Below are 20,517 nucleotides of genomic sequence, written 5' to 3'. Positions count from 1 at the left end.
CGGGGCAGAACCGGCGCCCCAACTGGGACTAGAACCTGGGGAGCCGGCGCTGCAGGCGGATGATTAGCCTAGTGAGCCGCGGCGCCTGCCTCTTGTACTGTAATTTTAAAATATGTTATCTCAAAAACTAAAAAAGACAGGAAGAAAGAGGGAATGAAGGAGTGTGGGGAGGACAGAAGAGTGAGGAAGAGAGGGAGGGAGCATCATTTTGTTCTCAGAATTCTATCTGCAAACCACATTGAATTTGTTAAAAAATGATTAAGAATTAAAATTTAAAAATTAAATAAGAACACATCTCCTTGAAATAATCAGACAGAATAAAATGGGGCCGGCGCCGCGGCTCACTAGGCTAATCCTCCGCCTAGCGGCGCCGGCACACCGGGTTCTAGTCCCGGTCGGGGCACTGGATTCTGTCCCGGTTGCCCCCCTTCCAGGCCAGCCCTCTGCTGTGGCCAGGGAGTGCAGTGGAGGATGGCCCAGGTGCTTGGGCCCTGCACCCCATGGGAGACCAGGAAAAGCACCTGGCTCCTGGCTCCTGCCATCGGATCAGCGCGGCGCGCCGGCCGCAGCGCGCTGGCCGCGGCGACCATTGGAGGGTGAACCAATGGCAAAAGGAAGACCTTTCTCTCTGTCTCTCTCTCTCTCTCACTGTCCACTCTGCCTGTCAAAAAAAAAAAAAAGAATAAAATGGAAGTGAAAAAGGAATAACTGCATCACTTCATAATTCCATATGATTTGTCAGAGTTTGCACCTAAAATTTTCTCTATACCTTTCCCACATTGTGACAGACTGCCCTAATGGTCTTATGCTCACTGACTAAAATCTAAAACTCAAACTTGATTCAAATCTGAGGTGCCCCACCATCTGGTTCTAGTCCTGTCCACTTCGAGATGGCACCCTCTGCTCCCCTCTCTGCATAACTGACCCAACAACTCGCGTTACTCAGTGTTCACTGAGCACTTACTGTAGCTACTCGGAGCCAGCCGATCTTGGGGATCGAGGGAGATGATTAAGACGCAGACTTCAGGAGCTGGCACTGTGGCATAGTGGGTAAAGCCCCCACCTGCAGCACTGGCATCCCACATGGGCACAGGTTCAGGTCCCGGCTGCTCCACTTCCAATCCTGCTCTCTGCTATGGCCTGGGAAAACAGTAAAGGATGGCTCAAGTCCTTGGGCCCCTGCACCCACATAAGAGACCCAAAAGGAGCTCCTGAATCCTAGCTTCAGATCGGCCTAGCTCTGGCCATTGTGGCTGTTTGGGGAATGAACCAGCGGATGGAAGACTTTGCTCTCTCTCTCTTCTGCCTCTCTGTAACGATGCCTTTCAAATACATAAACAAATCTTTCAAAAAAAAAAAAAGATGCAGACTTCACTTCCAGCAAATTGCAATGAAAAAAAAAAAAAAGCAACCATAAAATTCTAATGTAGTGTGAGAAAAGCAGGTCCAGAAAGCTTTGGAAACCCACAGGACTGGAAGGTGATATAAACAGCCAGGAACAGGAGAAGCCTGAAGGGAGATGGTGCTCTTGGATATAATGAAAACTCTCCTGTTCTTCCGTTACAATCTGGAATAATTGTGTACATTTCTGTACTTCTATACCACTTCATAACACATCATATATTATTTGTACTCAATTTATCCATTCTCTTAGAGCATTGGTCATTCATCTTTGTAACAGCCACAGCAATAGTAGGACATGAGCCAAACACTGGACACTAAAATATGTGTGGTTGATGGATCGGTGGACAAATGCATAAATGAATGGAAAAATGGAAGGGCACCAGAAAGGTAAATTAAATTATTAAAAAAAAAACCTTTTGGTATTAAGTCATCCCATTTAAGTGATTCCTTAATCCAGTGGTTTCCAAATCTAGTCACCCATAAGGTATACCTAGGGAGTTTTAAACATGTATCCCTGGCATCTGTTTCTCTGTTTCCTTAGGCTCTTATGTACCAACATACACAGATGGATCCTAGTAACCCACCTTTTTACATGCTCCCCAGAACATTCTGATTCAGCGAGTCCAGACTTACACTTGAATCATTAATTCTAACTCACCTGAGAGTCATGTTTGCTCCATATGCTCAGGTGAGAATTTTTGAGATGCTCAACCTCTTTTTCATTGATGCCTCATCCTATTTAGTAATCTGCCAGAAGAAAATGCCTTTATAACTTAGAACATTCCATAAGAAGCTATAGCAATAGAAATTATACACTGTCATAGATAAAATTATGGGTGTCAGGCCTATGCTAAGTGCTTTTATAAATACTTGCTCTTTTAATCCTATCAGCATAAGGTACATGCTATCTGTTAATGCCAGATTACAAATGAAGAAATGCAGGCACAGGGAAGCTAAGAAACCTTGATGTAGTAAAGTTGGAACTCAAATCCAGTCCTCTTGGACCTCAGAGCCCCGTGATCATACTGTGTGAAGATCATATCTCTAAGGATTGTATATGTATCCAGTCTGAGAAGAAAATAAGTAGCTATGGGTCAAGTTAGAACAGAGCAAACCTCAGATAGATTTAAAAAAACCATACCTTGATGGAAGAGAATGTCAGGAAATGAACAGAACACTAGATATAGAGTTAAGCTATCTGGACATTTGGACTCAGATACCAGTACTGTAAACATGGAGAAGATAAAGGGTAAATACTTACATACAGCTGACCACACACAGCCGCTTCTCCAAGGGTTTTACACATAGCAACTGACTTAATCTTCATTACAGCCCAGCAGGTAAATACCATTAGTGCCACCCTTTTACAGGGGAGGTAGCAAGAGGTTAAGAAACTTTGCCATTGTCATGGTCAGGACACAGCAGAGCTGGGATTGAAATCTAGGGGGCTGGAGCCCACACTCATGGCCACCACCCTACATAGTAGTTAATCAAGGTTGCCATGCAGACTTCAAGTACAAAATGAATGAGCTGGTTTAAATAACCCTCACAATCTCTTCCAACTTTGATATTTTTAGTGTAATTTTATTCAAAGGTCATAGAGAGTGTGGAGTCCCCTTTTCTCTAAGATGTTCTAAAAATACATGACTGAAATTAAGAGACCTCTTGAGACACGTGCAACCCACGTCAGAGCGGCTGGTTTGGGATTCAGATTCACCTCCAATTTCAGCTGCCTACTATTGCACATCTTATGAGGCAGTGAGTAATTACTTTAGAACTTGGGAACCTGCCACCCACAGAGGAGACCTAGACTGAGTTCTAGTTCCTGGTTCCAGCTTGCTCCAGCCCTGACTGCTGTAGGCACTGGGGTAATGAACCAGCAGATGGAAGTGATCTCTCTCTCTCGCTCTCTCTCTCTCTCAAATAAAATAACAATTAAATACAAAAAAGTAGATGCTTTCTTGAGGAAGGATTAGATAAAGTCTTACTTGATATCAGGAAGTGAGGAAGACACTCTCTCAAGGGCATTACTTGACAGTATCACAACCCATAGGTAATTCCTAGGGGCCAAAAAAATGAACCTTACTAAGACATGTTACAGTCAAGAACCTTATAGCTCACTGCCCATCACCCAACATTTGACAGGCCCAATTATCCCAATTGCTTTGAGAGACACAAGCTGTGAGATTTCAACTCAAGCAAACAAGAATTTCAAAAGAGCCAAGGTTGCTGTTTTAAATTTCAGCTTGATTATGCATACGCTACGTGACACTGGAGAAGTTACTTAACCTCTCTTAGTCTTGAATTCTGCGTTAGCAGTAGGAGAAAATAACAATGCCTTTTCACAGGATTGTCATGAAATTTAAGAAAGGTAATGTAAGTACAAACAGGTGCAGTATTTTTTTCAATTTCCTCTCCCAATTTTTTTTAACTTTCATTTAATAAATATAAATTTCCAAAGTACAGCTTTTGGATTACAGTGGCTTTTTCTCCCCATAACTTCCCTCCTACCCACAACCCTCCCATCTCCCGCTCCCTCTCCCATTCCATTCACATCAAGATTCATTTTCAATTATTTTTACATACAGAAGACCAATTTAGTATATATTAAGTAAAAATTTCAACAGTTTGCACTCACACAGAAACACAAAGTGTAAAGTTCTTTCCACTGGGATCTCACTCGCAGAGATCTTTCATTCAGATTTTTTTTTTTTTTTTTTTTGCTACAGTGTCTTGGCTTTCTATGCTATGTATCCCGTAGAAGCAGTATTAATAAGAAAAACTGACAATAATGTTATAATTAAGCTATTACAAATTGAGTATGTGATATCAGTATTGTTCTAAGCAGTTTTCAAACTCCCAAAAACAAACTTAAGACATCTTTGAAAAATACATGACATCTTTGGTCTTGAACCTACAATGACAAGTAACTCAGTAATCCCCGGCATATCTCTCTGGAATGTGGTCTTTCTAAGAGCAGAAATCAATCCTTCACATGTGGTGCTTTATCTCCAGTTCCTAGACATCCTTTCCCCAATAGTTTCTCAAAAACCATGAGAATGAGCTATACAAAGGACTAACCATTCTGTAGGTTCCTTATTGTTATTAATGAAAATAGTTCCTATCGACTGAGTATAACATTAACAATTACTAGCCATAATAGCCAACACTAACTGAACACACAACAGAAATGATCTCACTTACACATCATAGTAACTCAATAAGGTATGTACTATTTATTAGCCCTTTTATTATATTATAGAAATATACACTGTGGCGAGAGAGACTAAATAACCTGTCCCAATGCCCCAGACCTGTACATGGTAGAGGAGCGACTCAGCCAGGCAGTCTGGCTCCAGCATACATGCTCTCACAATGCCATATTATCTCCAGGGGGCACAACCCAGGAAGGAACACAGCGGTGCCATCCTTCACTTTGTAGTATTCTGCTTCTCATCAAAAAATGTTTTGACCTCCACCACAGTAAAGTGCACACAGCCAGAACTTTAAAGACCTCAATGTCTTGTTGCCCGTCATATATTTTCATTGAGCTTCCCGGATCCTAACTTAAATAACGGATGATGCCCTCTGGTTCAGGTTCTGCACGAAGTTGCCGATGATGGGTTGCTGGTTAGCACGTCAGCTGAAGGACAATATATTTTAATGCAAATGCAATGAGCTGGAACGACAGTATTTTCTCCAAGAGCTTTAACTAGGTTAGCATGACCTCCAAAGGGGCCAGAATTCTAACAGCAAAATTGGAATAGAAAGGCTTATGGAGATTTCTATGCTAATCAGCCGTGTTTTACTGGAATGATTATGTTTAGCACAATGGCTATTTGCCAGCTTCAGCCAGGGCATCTTTTGATCAGGTGACCAACAAAAAGTGATGACTATGACTCAGAAAGTGCTAGGGAGACCACAGGAAGGCAATGGTGCCCTGAAAGTGACGGCAGAGGTGCAATAAAGAGATAGGGCCCCAAAGAAAGATGATTTCCAAAAGGAATTCTAGCATGCACCTTTCCGACTTTGCAGTTTGCTGCTGCAGTAAAAATCCTGCTGGAGCACGGATAAGAGCAATGCACCCCTGGGATCTGAAAATGGGGTTCAGGAAGGAAAAACAGAACAAACCAAAAAAAAGTCCTAACTAGACTGAGGGTTTCCACCTCACATCTAATCCATGCTCTTGGTTTGGAGACTGTAATCTACTGAAGTCAAGGAGAGGTGCCATTTTCTTTAAATTGAACCAACAAAAAGCTCATCATTCCTTGTGTTTGCTTTGTTTTTGAATTAGGGAATTGGCAGCAGTTGAGCCTGTTAGACACAGCACTTTGCATGCAGAAAAAACAAAGACCAACCAAGTCTGACTTCTCTGGTCTACCCGCAGGTGTGTCTGTGAGAGCCCACGACAGAAGGAAAGAAACAACTGAAGATGCTACACAGCACCCCGTGGCATTTACAGTGCCGACCCAACAGAAGTTTCTAATGGCTTCCAAAAGATGCCTTGGCACCTCCCCAGAAATAATGAATCATACTCACAAGGGGAAACAGAGGAGAAATAATCCATCTTCTTAAGCAAGCTGCCCAGATGATCTGGATGCAAGACCAGGTTTCAGAATCTCCGCACTGAATGAACCATCCTCATTTAATCACTCCGGAAAAGCAGAGATGCTATTCTGGGTACATCTTGCCCAATATTTAGATTTTAATTCTACTACCAAGAGTTGTGATCTAAGGCAATAGTTGTCATCTTTCCTGACATTGACCCCAAGCAACATTAAAATAATTAATATTCACCTATCACCTAATATGTGCCAGGAACTTTACATATATTATCTTGCTTCAGTCAAAGGTTAATGCTGCTTAAATATTGAAACCATCCAATATTTAGATGTCTTACCTTCAGTCAGAAGTGTTTACAGTATCATATGTAATTGAGTCACATAATTTTGTTCATACTTCTGCCTGAAGATGGAACATGAATTTATTTTGCCTCTAACTGAACTTTCTATAATCCTTATCTGATAGGTGGTAGAAAAATGAACTAAGTGACCAAACTAATATAAATTTGGTCTGTCCTATAATCTGAATGACCACTTTAGGTACTGTCAGTCTCCCTTAATCGAATATTTTTTGGACAGGTAGAGATAGATAGTGAGAGAGACAGAGAGACAGGGAGAAAGGTCTTCCTTCCATTGGTTCACCCCCCAGATGGCTGCTATGGATGGCGTGCTGTGCCGATCCGAAGCCAGGAGCCAGGTACTTCCTCCTGGTCTCCCATGTGGGTGCAGGGCCCAAGGACCTGGGCCATCCTCCACTGCCTTCCCAGGCCACAGCAGAGAGCTGGACTGGAAGAGGAGCAACCAGGACTAGACCCCGGCACCCATATGGGATGCCAGCACTGCAGGCGGAGGATTAATCAAGTGTGCCACGGCACAGGCCCTTGATAGAACATTTTTAATTGCAGATAACTTCTCCCTACTTCTCCACCAACACGAACCCTGAGTATAATAATGAAAACAGACAGGTGTGGTTGACAAGTGTTCATGCTCCAAGGACAACCTCCCTTGTCCACCTGGTTGCTGCTGGCCTCTCCAGCCTGACAGAAACTGAACTCCTTCTGGTATCTACTACCATTTGTTCCCTTGTCTTAAAAAGAGTGCACAACTTGGGTGACTCTGAGATAGCAGGGCTTCACCTTTCCTATTGCTTGCACTAGGATGTCTCTAAGGTTAGGCTGAAACTCCATTCACCCCATCTACGCCAGTGGGTCTTTCTTGTAGCTTTTAAGGCAGGCAGAGCAATTTGCCCCAGCTACTGTAACTCACTCTGGCAAGATCGCCAAAACGCTTTCAGGTTACTTTTTTTTTTTAAAGATTTGATTATTGATTTGAAAGGCAGAGTGACAGAGAGAGAGAGAGAGATCCTCCAACCACCATCCACAAGAGCCAGAGCTGGGCCAGGCTGAAGCTAGAGTAGAGGCAGGAACCCCATCCAGGTCTCCTACACCCATTGCAGGAACCCAAGAACTTGGGGCATCACCTGCTACTTCACAGGCACATTAGCAGGAAGCTGAACTGGAAGTGGTGCAACCATAATAACTCAAACAGCACTTCCATTGATACGGTGTGCAGGCTTCCCAAGTGGTGGTTTGACCTGCTGCACCATAACACCCACTCCTCAAGTTACTGCTGGGTCCATCTGCACCATGCAAGACCTGCAGATTCATCTTGTGCTCTAGCCCGATGAAGCTGCAAATCTCCTTGCAGAGTTGTCCCAATTTGTCTAATGAGCGCCCAGCTTCCTGTGCCAAAGCCAATAGAGGGATGAGAAAATTAAGACCATTTCTCCTTATTCTGTTTTCCTGCTCTCTTCTCTCCCCTGATTTCCAATACTAGTGAAGCCAGAAGGGGCAGGCCCTTCTACTTGGCCTTCCTGTGGAGACCTTGCTTAAAGCAAGCATGCCCTTGATATGCTACACAGGCAGATAAAGGAATTTAGGCAATCCCCTCACAAGACTGCAGCCAGGTTATTTCCAGCTGTTCCTTTGGATCCATACCCTTTGTCTGACATTCCTAATCTCTCCCTTTTCTCCAGTCAGCTAGGGCAGGTTACCCATGGGATTAGGAAGACAAATAAATACATAAATGATTTTTAAAACAATTTACTTCATTTTATGTCTATTATTTCTTTATGATTTCCAAAATGAGCTTTATTTTGTAAGGAAGGCAAAACAGAGATTATTATCTATATTTTCCAGATCAGTACATGGAGGCACAAATTGTCATGTGATCAGTAAATGGCCCAGGGTATCACCATTTGTTTATTCCTAGAGCTGTCTTCTTTGCATGGTACAGGCAGACAAATAGGATCAAATTGATTAGGTTTGTAAGCTGGAGATCACAACTCTTTGGTCCTGCCCCCTGTGTGATCTCATATCCCTACCTGACCCCACCTGTATGCCCACCTGCCAATCAGACCATATAACCACTACCCTTTGGAAGTGGATAAAAGGCCTACAGCATGGTGCCCTGCCCCCCAATTTTGTTGTACTGTGCCTACGGGCATGTGCCCTTCTGACCGTCCTCTCTCTACCTTTGTTTTGCTGCCCACGCTAAGCTACCTGTACCTGCTCCATAATCAGCTGCTTGCTCCATGTGGCTCCTGGCTTGTTCTCTGCCTGGTATGGATCAAACTTAGCTATTAGACTTCTTTCTCCCCTAATGAAAGCCCTCACTTTCCCGTGCATTTCTTTCACTGAATAAAACGCTTAAAAACCATCATGTCACCTGGTCTATTTGAGTTGGTATTCAGAATTCTTCTCTGAAATGACTGCAAAAACCCACAAAATTATTAAATATTAAAATTATTAATAAGGCTGGACAATATCAACACTTCTTTTCTTCATTAGTGAGCATTTTTAGCCAATGCTTCTTTCTCAAGTAATGAAGCCAAGCAGGTAGGGACAGGTACCGCATCAGTCCTATAATTTTTCTTACCTATTCAAACCCCCACTCCATAAAAGACCTGTAAGATGACAGCTCACCCACCTCATTTCCACTACCTTGCTCTACTTTGAAATTTGTTGGAATGTGTAGTCCAGACAGCATCATTTGACACACAGTTCAGTGTGGTGCTATCTTACATTGCTTCTCAGTTATCTATTGCCTGTGAATCTCCTTTTTCAACTAGTCTCTAAGTTGTGCTACAAGCCATTTGCATCTTTTATAACACTCTATTCTAGTGATTAAGACAAGAGATTCTCAATCTAGACTGGCTTAGGTTCAAATCCTGCTTCTGCTTCTTACGGCCTCTGAGATCCTGGTCATGTCACTGGATCGCCCTGAGCCCTGTCTTCTCACGCTCCTCCTACACATGGAGACAATACTATGTCTACTCACAGGTTGGTTGTTAAGATTTAATAAATTAATATACTTAAAGCACTTAGAATATTAACAGGCACTCAGTAAATTCTGTATCCATATTTGATACCTTTATTTTATTTTCTTTAGCACACAACACCAATACTTGTTAATGTTTTTGAGTTGAATTTTTTAATTAGCAACAGATTTTGATTTTAGTAACTTAATTTAAAATGTATACTTGCTGAGATGCAAAAAGTTAAAGTATCATCATTGAAATTTTTTTTTTTTTTGACAAGCAGAGTTAGACAGTGAGAGAGAGAGAGAAACAGAGAGAAAGGTCTTCCTTTTTCTGTTGGTTCACCCCCGCAAGTGACCGCTTCAGCTGGCACACTGCACTGATCTGAAGCCAGGAGCCAGGTGCTTCCTCCTGGTCTCCCATGTGGGTGTAGGGCCCAAGGACCTGGGCCATCCTCCACTGTACTCCTGGGCCACAGCAGAGAGCTGGACTGGAAGAGGAGCCACCGGGACAGAACCGGCACCACAACTGGGACTAGAACCTGGTATGCCGGCACTGCAGGTGGAGGATTAGCCTAGTGAGCCACAGCGCTGGCCCATCATTGAAATTTTTAATCCTTCAGATACACGAGTGTACAAAAACCTATGCAACAATTTTATCACCAAAAGCACAGTCCTAAATGCTGCACATATACATGTCTACATTTCTCAGAGAAATCAGTTTCTTAATCTTATCCCCTTTAAGCATCCCAATACCTCTGAGAGGTAAGTAAGTCCAGTGAGGGATTGAAAGTCAAATTGTTGGACCATGTTATTGAGGTTTTCCTGGAAGGCAGGAACAAAACCCAGAACCCTTATACTCCCAGATGCCTATCTCTGCTCTTGGCCAGTCAATTACAAAGCACTTCAATGCCTGTGGTCTCACTGGATCCTCACAGTGAGTGAACTTCTCAAGATAAGCATCACAAGCTCCGTTGGGCAGGTAAGGACTGCAGAGGCTAAGGAATGGCCAAGCCTAGACTAACGCCCAAGTCCTCTGACCCAGAACTCCATGTTCCGTAACGTTCTCACAGCAACCCAACAACAATGTGCAGTACACAGAGGAGGCTACAGCCAGGTGCCTATGAGGTAGTTTCCTGTCTCATCTATGCCTGGCCCTAGATCCGCTCTTACCATGCGTCACTTCAGGAAAGCTCTTGGTGTTCCTAGGTTTTTTCATCAGAAAGATAAAGATAATAGCAGTACTTTCCATACAATGCCGAAAACAGAGTTAAATTGCATAATCTATGTAGATGCTTGGCACAATACATTGTAAATAGTAAAGAGTTAACCCATATGATTGTGCGAAACACTAATCCGCACTCATGCTCTCCACTGGAGAGGAGACATTTATCAGTGTGTGCTTTTGGAAGTTTACATTGAAGTCCACTCTCAGTCTTACAGAAGGCTCAACGAAGAAGGTCTGTAAAACTTCTCTGGGTACAGGAAGTATTAAGGCATCCACTGTTCCCTCCTTCCTAAACCAACTCCTCCAGCTGAACATTGACCAATAAAGGATCTGACGTTTTGATATCATTTTTCAGATTCTTGTATCATCTACCTCTTAATTAGTTTTGGACTTAAGAAAAAACCTAAGAACCATCTACTGATCCCCCGAAACCCCAGCAAACATTAGCTGCTGGTATGATTATCACTATCATGTAAACACAGTTTCTGAGCAGAACTGGCGGCAGTCTCCAGCCTTGTTGCAGCCTACCAGATGGTGGGCAGGTCCGAAGGGTTTTGTCGCCACATTTGGCAGCCATCAACCACCTACAGCATTGGAAGTCAGAGATTAAACAGAGTGGTGGTCCCTAGGGCTTCCCAAACCCAGATCTCAGGAATGTGTACAGGACAGAGCTGACCTGAAATGTTTTCTCGGGGTCTCCTTTTGGGAGTTGCACCCTGTGAGCAGGAACCAAAGCCAGCTAAATCTCTGTCACTTTCTCAATGTTCTGCTGGGTGAGTGTCACCTTGGACGTCCCCAGGACCTTGTCAGGACAGATGGGGAATTCTAGGAGGGTGACTAGACGTCCATTCTATTTTGGCTTGCTGCATCTCCAGCAGCCTCGTGTCGGAGCCAAGAGAAATGGGGCTGTTTCAGAGTACAAGACAGCGCCAGTGGCAAGGGCTTCCACATGTCTATTTTTGGCTGTCCCCTGATGCTGTGTCATTGGAAGAGCTGTGACATCACAGCCCCTGTCTCTCTCCATGTGTCACGTTAGGAGAGTTCTTGGTCTTCCTGAGACACAATTTTCTCATCAGTCCAATAAAGATAATACCAGCACTTTCCATACAGCACTAAAAACAGAGTTGAATTGGATAGTTTGTGTAGATGTATGGCACAGTACATGACAAATAGTAGGGAGGTACTAGTGAGGAGTCCCTGTAGATAGCTCACCAAGAACCTGGCTCAGTACATACAGACTTAGGTAGTCACAAAGACTGGGACTGGGTAGGGGCGTGAAGGCAATTAAAGACTATCAGGACTAGAAGTAACTGTAATTGTCCTCTGGTAAAAACCTCATCTGCGGCCCAAGCCCCTGCCGCCATTTTCCCGTGAGTGGACCATCAGGCTCTGCTTGCACACTTCTAAGGATGTTCGCCTCATTACTTCCCAGGGCAGCTATATCAGGGTGATTTAAGCCACAGTGATAGCGTATCTAAGAAAACAGCTTCCTAACATCTCACTTAGCAAGACAGCTGCAGGGAAGGGCACTGGGGTTGTTTAGTTGCTCAATAGAGTCACCAAGAATGAAGGATTTTTCTGTCATACTGGAAATTAGGGATGGTTTTCCTCATTAGCTCAAGTACCTTTTTCTCATGGGATACTACCAAAACACAAGATGACAAGTGATACATACAAGAGTCATTCTCAAATATCCCTCCCTTTAGTCAAGGATAAAACCCTCCCCAATTCCTAGAAGCCTTTCCACAGTACCTCACTGTTCAGAATGGGAGTGCCTGCCCGTCTGTTAATCAATCCTCCCCAGAGGGGCATAGGATGCCACAACTAGCCTTTACCAATTGTGAGCCACGCCTTGGGTCGGACCTCCTGCTCCTGTTTCTACCACAAGCTTTTAGAGCTAAAGCGAGGGCAATACATAGGGCAGAGAGAGTGCCCCTCTGAAGCCTGCAGCTGTGGGACCATGAGGCACAAGTGTCAGAGCCACACTCACTCTTGTGATCATGGAAGTTCCTCTCTGTTTCTAGGGGCTTGGTGAAAGCAGCAGCCTATGTACAAGCCCAGAAGACCAGAGCTGAGCCTATCTCTGCTGTATGACTTAGCAAAGGGGGCTGAATGGCTAGAGGACAGGCCTTAGCACTACACTTTCATGCCCTGGGGGAATTGGGGTGAGTCCCTTCTGTGTCTTGCAGCTCTAGGACTGTGACTATTGGAGCTACAAAGCCTAGAGTAACTTGCACCCACCAGTGGGACCTGGAGGGACCATGCTGCATGCCTCTGCTTCAGGTTGGTGGCTGCCAATCCGCAACCCCCAGAATAACTGGCACTTGACCTTTGAGACTTGGGTTAGGATCCACTGCATCCTGCCCTTGGATGTGACTTGGTTCTGTAAGTCCCAGACACCTTCACGCTCCTGTGGGACCTGGGAAAGGCCTTAAATGCATTCCTAGGCTCCAGACATGCATGTGTTAGTATGCAATCCCCAGTGTAATATGTAATCTGCATGTGGTAACTTGGTAAATTACATCTGAGTCCTGCAGTACTGGAACTGTGACTGGTGAAGCTGTAGTACACAGCCTCCTATGATCACACAAGATCTGGGTAGGGAATAGACTGCATCCCGTAGCTCTGGGTATGTGACTGTTCTGTGAGTCTCATGGGTGCCTGTGCTCAACTATGGGTCCTGTGGAAGACCCTTTCTGCATCTCACTGATCTAGACTTGTGCCAGCTGGTGCAGAATCCCCAGCATAACCTGTGACCATATGAGATAGGGGTGAGTACCCTCCAAATCCTACAGCTCCGGAGTTGGGACTGTCAGGCCTATGTTTCAGAGTCACCTGAATTCTCTCCAAAGGTCTTGGAAAGGACCCTATCATCATTCCAGTGCTTCAGACACTAGCCTGCCTGTGCAAACTCCCTGCCATCACCTACACATGAAGCGTGACCCCTGGGCAAGGTCTTCACTGAACGCTGCAGCGCTGTGACTGTGACAGTTTTATTTGTCCCAGGAACACCTGTGCTTACCCTGTAGTATTTGAGGAAGTCTCTGTTTCCATCCTATTGCTGCATGTCCATGGTTGCCAGTACCGAATCCACAATATTATCTAAGCTTTTCCTATGAGTATTGGACAAGACACCCTTCCTTGTCTGCAGGGATTGTGTCTATTGGTACAATATGCCTGACTGTCACTGGAGCCCACCCTGTTGGACCTAGGGTAGACCTCATCTACATTCCACTGCTCTAGGCCTACAGTTGCCAGTGCACAGTCCACAGCATAACCTATATTCACCACATTGGAGGTACACAAGGTCCCTTTCCCATCTCCCAGTGCTGGGACTAGGGCTTTCGTGTTATAAACCTATACACCCCAGCAGCACCCATGCCTATGCAGCAGGACTTGGGGAAGGTCTCATCCATATTTCAAAGTTCCAAGTCTACATCTTTTAGTGCCTCAAGTCAAAGCATCACTCTGGCTTGCCTGGCATTCAGGGGGACTGCCTCACTTGAGTCCTGCAGCACAAAAAAATGTGGCAATGTGATCACAAATCCTAGTGTGATTAACACCTAACTCCTTGGCGCCTCAAGACTCACATCTTTCTTTGTAAGCCCATGTTCACTTCAAAGTCATACCACCAGCTCCATGAATTGCTGCAGCTATCAGACAGGGTGGTATTGATTACAGCTGGAGAGATCACTGGAATTTACAGTTCAAGCTCACCAAAAGCCAAAGGCAAAGAAACTACCCAACTGACACCTTGCATTACATGTCACGAAAAATATCTTTCCAATGAAGGCAGCTTAATAAAAAACCAACCATTATAACAGATGATAGACCTTAATATAGGAACACAGGAAAAATGAAGGCACAATAAAGCATGACACCTCCAAAAGAACACAACCATTCTCCAGAAATAGAGCCTAATTTGAAAGAAATCTATGAAATGCCTGAAGAAGAATTTAAACTAATGATTCCTAAGGAAACTCAATGAAACACAAGAGAGTATAGAGTATTCAAAAACATTAGGGGAACAATAGTTGATATGAATGGGAATTTCAACAGAGATAAAAATCATCAAAATGATCAATCAGAAATTTCAGAACTGAAAAATTCAATCAATGAAATGAAAAATATAACTGAGACCTTCAACAACAGAATAGACCACGCAAAACAATTAATTTCTAATCTGGAATACAAGACTTTTGAAATAACTCAGACTAAAATAAGAAAAAATAATTTAAAAGAATAAAGAAAACCTATGAGACAATTGGGACATGTTTAACAAATATTCATTTTTATTTTAATTTTTAATTAGTTTTTAACAGATTCAATGTGACTTATAGTTACAATTCTAACAACATAATGCTATTTCCTTCCTTCTTCCCTCCACCCTTCCTCCTCCTCTCTCCCTTCCACATTATTCTTCTCCCTTTCTTTTTTTCTTAGTTTTTGCGATAATACTTTAAGACTACATTATTCTAAAAAGGCTTCATACTTCATCAAATAAGGAGTAATTTTAAAGTAATCACAGATAATTAAAATTACAGTAGTATACCATTCTTAACCAGTGGTTTCACAAAGTTATAAAATAATATTTTATAAAACTATATTTGCAGCAACACTGATACACACAGACTTTTTTCTTTTTTCTTCTACTTTTTTGTTTGTTTTTTAAATTTTAGCTTCCACATATAAGGAAGAATATAATTTGTCTTCCTGAGTTGAGCTTATTTCCCTCAACATGATGTCTTTCTGTTGCCTCCATTTTGCTGCAAATGGTAAAATTTCATTTTTTATAGCTGAATAATATTTCGTTGTTTATAGATACCACATTTTCTTTATCCATTCATCTGCTGATGGACACCTTGGTCAATTCCAAATTTTGACTGCTGTGAACAGTGCTGCTATAAACATGATTTAGGTAACCCTTTGATATATTGTATTCAAGTCATCTGGATATAAACCCAGTAGTGGGGTTCCTGGATCATTTGGCAAGTCTATTTCTAGTTTTTTAAGAAATCTCCACATTGTTTTACATAGTAGCTGTACTAATTTATATTCCCACCAATAATGCATAAGTGTTCCCCTTTGTCCACATCCTCACGAGCATTTGTTACTGTGTTTTGTAGTTTAGCCATTCTGACAGTGGAGAGGTGATATCTCATGGTGATTTTGATTTGCATTTCCCAGATTGCTAGTGATGTTGGGCATTTTTTCATATATTTGTCAACCATTTGTATTTCTTCTTTTGAGAAGTGTCTGTTGATGTCCTTTGCCCATTTCTCATCTTGATTGATTTTTTTCTTGAGTTTTTTAAGTTGCTGATATATTCAGGATATTAATGATTTGTCAGATAAGTAGTTTGCAAATATTTTCTCCCATTTTGTTGGATGTCTCTTCACTCTATTGGTCACTTACTTTGCCATGCAAAATATTCTGAGTTTGATACAGTTCCATTTGTTTAGTTTTGCTTTTGTTGCCTGTGCTTTGGGGGTTTTATCCAAGAAGTCATCCTCTACACCAATGTCTTGGTCTGTTTCCCCTTCATTTTTTTCCAGACCATTCTCAGGTCTTAAATTTAGGTCTGTGATTCATGATGAGAGGTATGGACCTAAATTTATTTTTCCACATATATACATCCAGATTTGCCAATGCCATTTGTTGAAGCAATTATCTGTACTCAACTGTATGATATGAGTACTTTGTCAAAATCATTTGCTGTATGTACATGGATTAATTTCTGGACTCTATTATGTTCCATTGATCTATGTATTGGTTTTTACGGCAGTATCAAGCTGTTTTAATTATTATTGCTTTGTAGTATGTTTTGAAATCAAGTATTGTGATGCTTGAAGTTTGTTTTTTCTTGCTCAGGATCACTCTGGCTATTCTGGGTCTTTTGTGATACCATATGAACTTTAGGGTTGCTTTTTCTAACTCTATAAAGAATGGCACTGGTATTTTGATAGGGATTGCATTGAATCTGTAAATTGCCTTACATAATATAGACATTTTTATGATATCAATTCTTCCAGTCCATGAGCAATGAATATCTTCCCTTTTTTGTGTCTTTGATGATTTTTCATCAATATTTGATAATTTTGATTGTAGAGATCCTTCACTTCTTTGACTAAATGTATTCCTAAATAGTCTGGAAATTTTGTGGCTATTGTGAATGGAATTCCTTTGTTGATTTCTCCTTCTGTGAGTTCATCTTTAACATGCAAAAACAGCTACTGTTTTTGTATGCTTATTTTGTAATCTGCAAAATTACTAAATTGGTTTATCAATTCTAATAGCTTTTTGGTGGAGTGTTTATGTTTTTCCAAGCAACACCATATCATCCATAAACATGGATAACTTTACCTCTTTTCCAATTCTGATGTCCTTGATTCTTTCTCTTACCTAATTGGTCTTCTTAAAACTCCCAGTATTCTAATGAATAAGAGTGGTGAAAGTGAACATCCTTGTTTTGCTCCATATCTGAGGGAAAATGCTTCCAGCTTTTCCCCATTCAGTGATATTGGTTATTGGTATGTGATAAATACTTTTATAATTCTGAGAAATATCCCTTCTATACCTAATTTTAGGTGTTTTTATCATGAAGTGGCATTGAATATTATCAAATTTTTTTTTCTGTAGAGAAAGCAAACATTCATATAACAGGAATATCTAAAGGAGAAGAGAAAAAAAAGCCTTTGATAACCTACTGAATGAAATAATAAAGTTGAAAACTTCCCAAATCTTGAAATAGATATGGACATTCAGATACAGGAAACTCAAAGACTCCAAGCAGACTGAACCAAAAAAAAAAACTTTTCTAAGGCATATTATTATCAGATTGTCAGAAGTTAAGATGAAAGAGAGAATTTTAAAGACAGTGAGAGAAAAGCATCAAGTTACATATAAGGTAAAATCTATTAGACTAATAGCAAACTTCTCAACAGAAATCCCACAGGCCAGAAGAGAAAGGAATAAAATATTCAAGATCTTAAAATTAAAAAAAAAAAAAGCCTTCCAGCCAAGAATGCTATGTCCAGTGAAGCTATGTTTTGAAAGTAAAGAAGAAATAAAGTATGTTCAAGACAAACATAGTCTAATGGAATTTATCACCACCAGATTTCTTACAAGAAATTCTGAAAAAAATTCCTACATTAGAAGTAAAATGGCCGGAGTCTTGGCTCACTAGGCTAATCCCCCTCCTTGCGGCGCCAGCACACTAGGTTCTAGTCCCAGTTGGGCTCCGGATTCTGTCCTGGTTGCCCCTCTTCCAGGCCAGCTCCCTGCTGTGGCCTGGGAGTGCAGTGGAGGATGGCCCAAGTACTTGGTCCCTGCACCCACTGGGAGACCAGGAGAAGCACCTGGCTCCCGCCATTGGATCAGCATGGTGCGCCGGCTGCAGCGCGCAGGCCGCGGCGGCCATTGGAGGGTGAACCAATGGCAAAGGAAGACCTTTCTCTCTGTCTCTCTCTCACTGTCCACTCTGCCTGTCAAAAAAAAAAAAAAAAAAAGAAAGAAAAAAAAAAAAAAGTAAAACAATGGGGCCGACACCATGGCTCACTTGGTTAACCCTCCGTCTGGGCGCTGGGTTCTTATCCGGGCTGTTCCTCTTCCAGTCCAGCTCTCTGCTGTGGCCCAGGAAGGCAGTGGAGGATGGCCCAAGTGCTTGGGCCCTGCACTGCATGGGAGACCAGGATAAGTACCTGGCTCCTGCCATCGGATCAGTGCGGTGCACCGGCCACGGCGGCCATTGGAGGGTGAACCAACGGCAAAGGAAGACCTTTCTCTCCCTCTCTCTCACTGTCCAATCTGCCTGTCAAAAATAAAAAAAAAGAAATTAAAAATAAAAAATTATAAAAAGAGACAAAGAAGAACATTATGTATTGATAACAGGGTTGATGTTGCAAGAAGATATAACATTCATAAATACATATAAGTAACCAACAAACCCTGCTCAAATACATAAAGCAAATATTATTAGATCTGAAGGGAGAGAAAGACTGCAACACAATAATAGTTGGAGATTTCACCAGCCTCTATTATTATCAAGGGTCAGATCACTCAGACCGAAAAAATCAACAAAGATACATCAAAGTTGAACCATACTACAGAGTGAATGTACCTAACAGACATGTACAGAACTTTTCATCCAAAGCTACATAATATATAAATTTTCTCATCAGAACATGGAAGATTTTTCTAGAAGAGAACATATATAAGGGCACATATCAACTTTCAATAATTTTCTAAAATTAAAACCATACCATGTATCTTATAAAACTAGAAATCAACACAAGTAGAACCACAGAAAATTTACAAAGACATGGAAATTGAATAAAATATTTCTGAACAACCAATTTATAATTAATTAAATTAAAAGAAAATAAAAACTTCTTGAAAAAAATTAAAATGAAGTAAAATATATCTAAATAAGATACACAAAAACAGTATTAAAAGGTAAGTTTATAGCAATATGAACATACATTTAAACTAAATATTTCAAATAAACAAACTAACGATGTATCACAAGGAATGAAAAATAGTAATATATATGAAACTAGCCAGAGGCAAGAAATAACAAGTATCAGAACAGAAATAAGTGAAATTGAAACAAAAAATAGAAAAGATCAAAAAAATGAAAAGCTGATTTCTTGAAAAGACAAACAAAATATACCTTAAACCAAACTAACAGAGGGAAAAGACCAAATAAGTAAGATTAGAGATGAAAAAAGACATATTATATCTGATACCACAAAAATACAAGGATCATAAGAAACTACTATATGAAGAGCTATATGCTAACAGATTAGGAAACTTTGAAGAAATGAATAAATTTCTGGATACATATAACCTACCAAGATTAAATCATGTGGGGAGCAACTCGGACTAGACTAAGTTACTCGAATTAAGACTTATTCTATGCATCTGCTCTCCCACAATATGGCGCTGGGAGAGGAGTAAACAGCTTTTACACAGCTGCCTCCAGTTCGACCTGTAACCTGCAGGAGCTGATCCTGCTCCTGATTGGAGGAGAGCAGCGTACTCGGCGTGTGGGTAGCAGAGCACGGATTGGTGGAGAGGACTATAAAGGAGGAGAGAGACAACATGCACCAGGAACATCTATCTGAAGGAACATCTAAGGGGAACACCTGAGCAGCCCCCGAGAGAGCCGGCCGGCGGTGTGCCGCTCCCCCACGGAAGTGGGGAAAGTGGCAGGGGGGCCCGCCCCTCCACGGAGGTGGAGGGACGGCAGCCAATCCGGGAAGAACCAGCAGCAAACCCGGGGAGGGCCGAGCAGACAAAAGAACAGCGCAGGGTCCTGTGTCGTTCCTCCGCAAAGAGGGGGAGCGACAAAATCAAGAAGTTATAGAATATTTAAACATACCAATAAGAATTAATGAAATTGAAGTGTTAACAGTCTCCCAACAAAGAAATATCCAGGACCTGGTGGTTTTACAAGTGAATTTACAAAAAACATTTAAAGAGGAACTAACTCTAACACTTCTCAAACTGTTTCAAAATATTGAAAATGAAACTCTCCCAAACTCTTAATGAGGCCAGAATAACTCTGATACCAAAAGCAAAGATACAACATGAAAAACAAAACTATAGGCCAATATCAACAAAATATTAGTAAATAGAATCCAATGCTACACCAAAAAACTAATACATTACCATTCGGTGGAATTTATCCCAGGAATTCAAGGATAGTTCAACATCTGCAAATCAATAAATATCATAAATCATGTCAACAGAAAGAACAACAAAAACTATATGATAATCTCAACAGATGTAGAAAAAAGCATTTGATAACATTCAACCTTCCTTAGTGACAAAAACTGTCAACAAATTAGGTATGGAAGGAACATGTCTCAAAACAATAAAGGTCATCCACAGCTGACATCATACTGAATGAGGACAAGCTAAACACATTTCCGCTCAGATCTGGCACAAGACAAGGTTTTCACTTTCACCACTGTTATTCAATATATTATTTGAAATATTAGC

At 41.6% G+C, this 20,517-nt stretch overlaps 1 protein-coding gene across 33 annotated transcripts in view; it reads right to left on the bottom strand.

Moving 5' to 3' along the window:
- LOC138850199 (uncharacterized) overlaps positions 1 to 20,517 on the bottom strand; it is a 458,403-nt gene that overhangs the window by 418,171 nt on the left and 19,715 nt on the right. For 19 of the 33 annotated variants that reach the window (XR_011389855.1, XR_011389857.1, XR_011389860.1 and 16 more), the window contains exon 2: positions 965 to 3,464. The exons of 9 other annotated variants lie outside the window; for them this stretch is intronic. The gene's annotated coding sequence lies outside the window, so the exon portion shown is untranslated. The remainder of the gene's footprint in view (positions 1 to 964; positions 3,465 to 20,517) is intronic. 5 more of the 33 variants (XR_011389842.1, XR_011389843.1, XR_011389844.1 and 2 more) reach the window with 5 other exon arrangements.

The sequence above is a fragment of the Oryctolagus cuniculus genome, chromosome 6 (genome assembly GCF_964237555.1).
Source record: "Oryctolagus cuniculus chromosome 6, mOryCun1.1, whole genome shotgun sequence".
Lineage (NCBI taxonomy): Eukaryota > Metazoa > Chordata > Mammalia > Lagomorpha > Leporidae > Oryctolagus > Oryctolagus cuniculus.
Note: the sequence above shows the minus strand (reverse complement) of the source record. Positions and strands in the feature narration are given on the sequence as shown.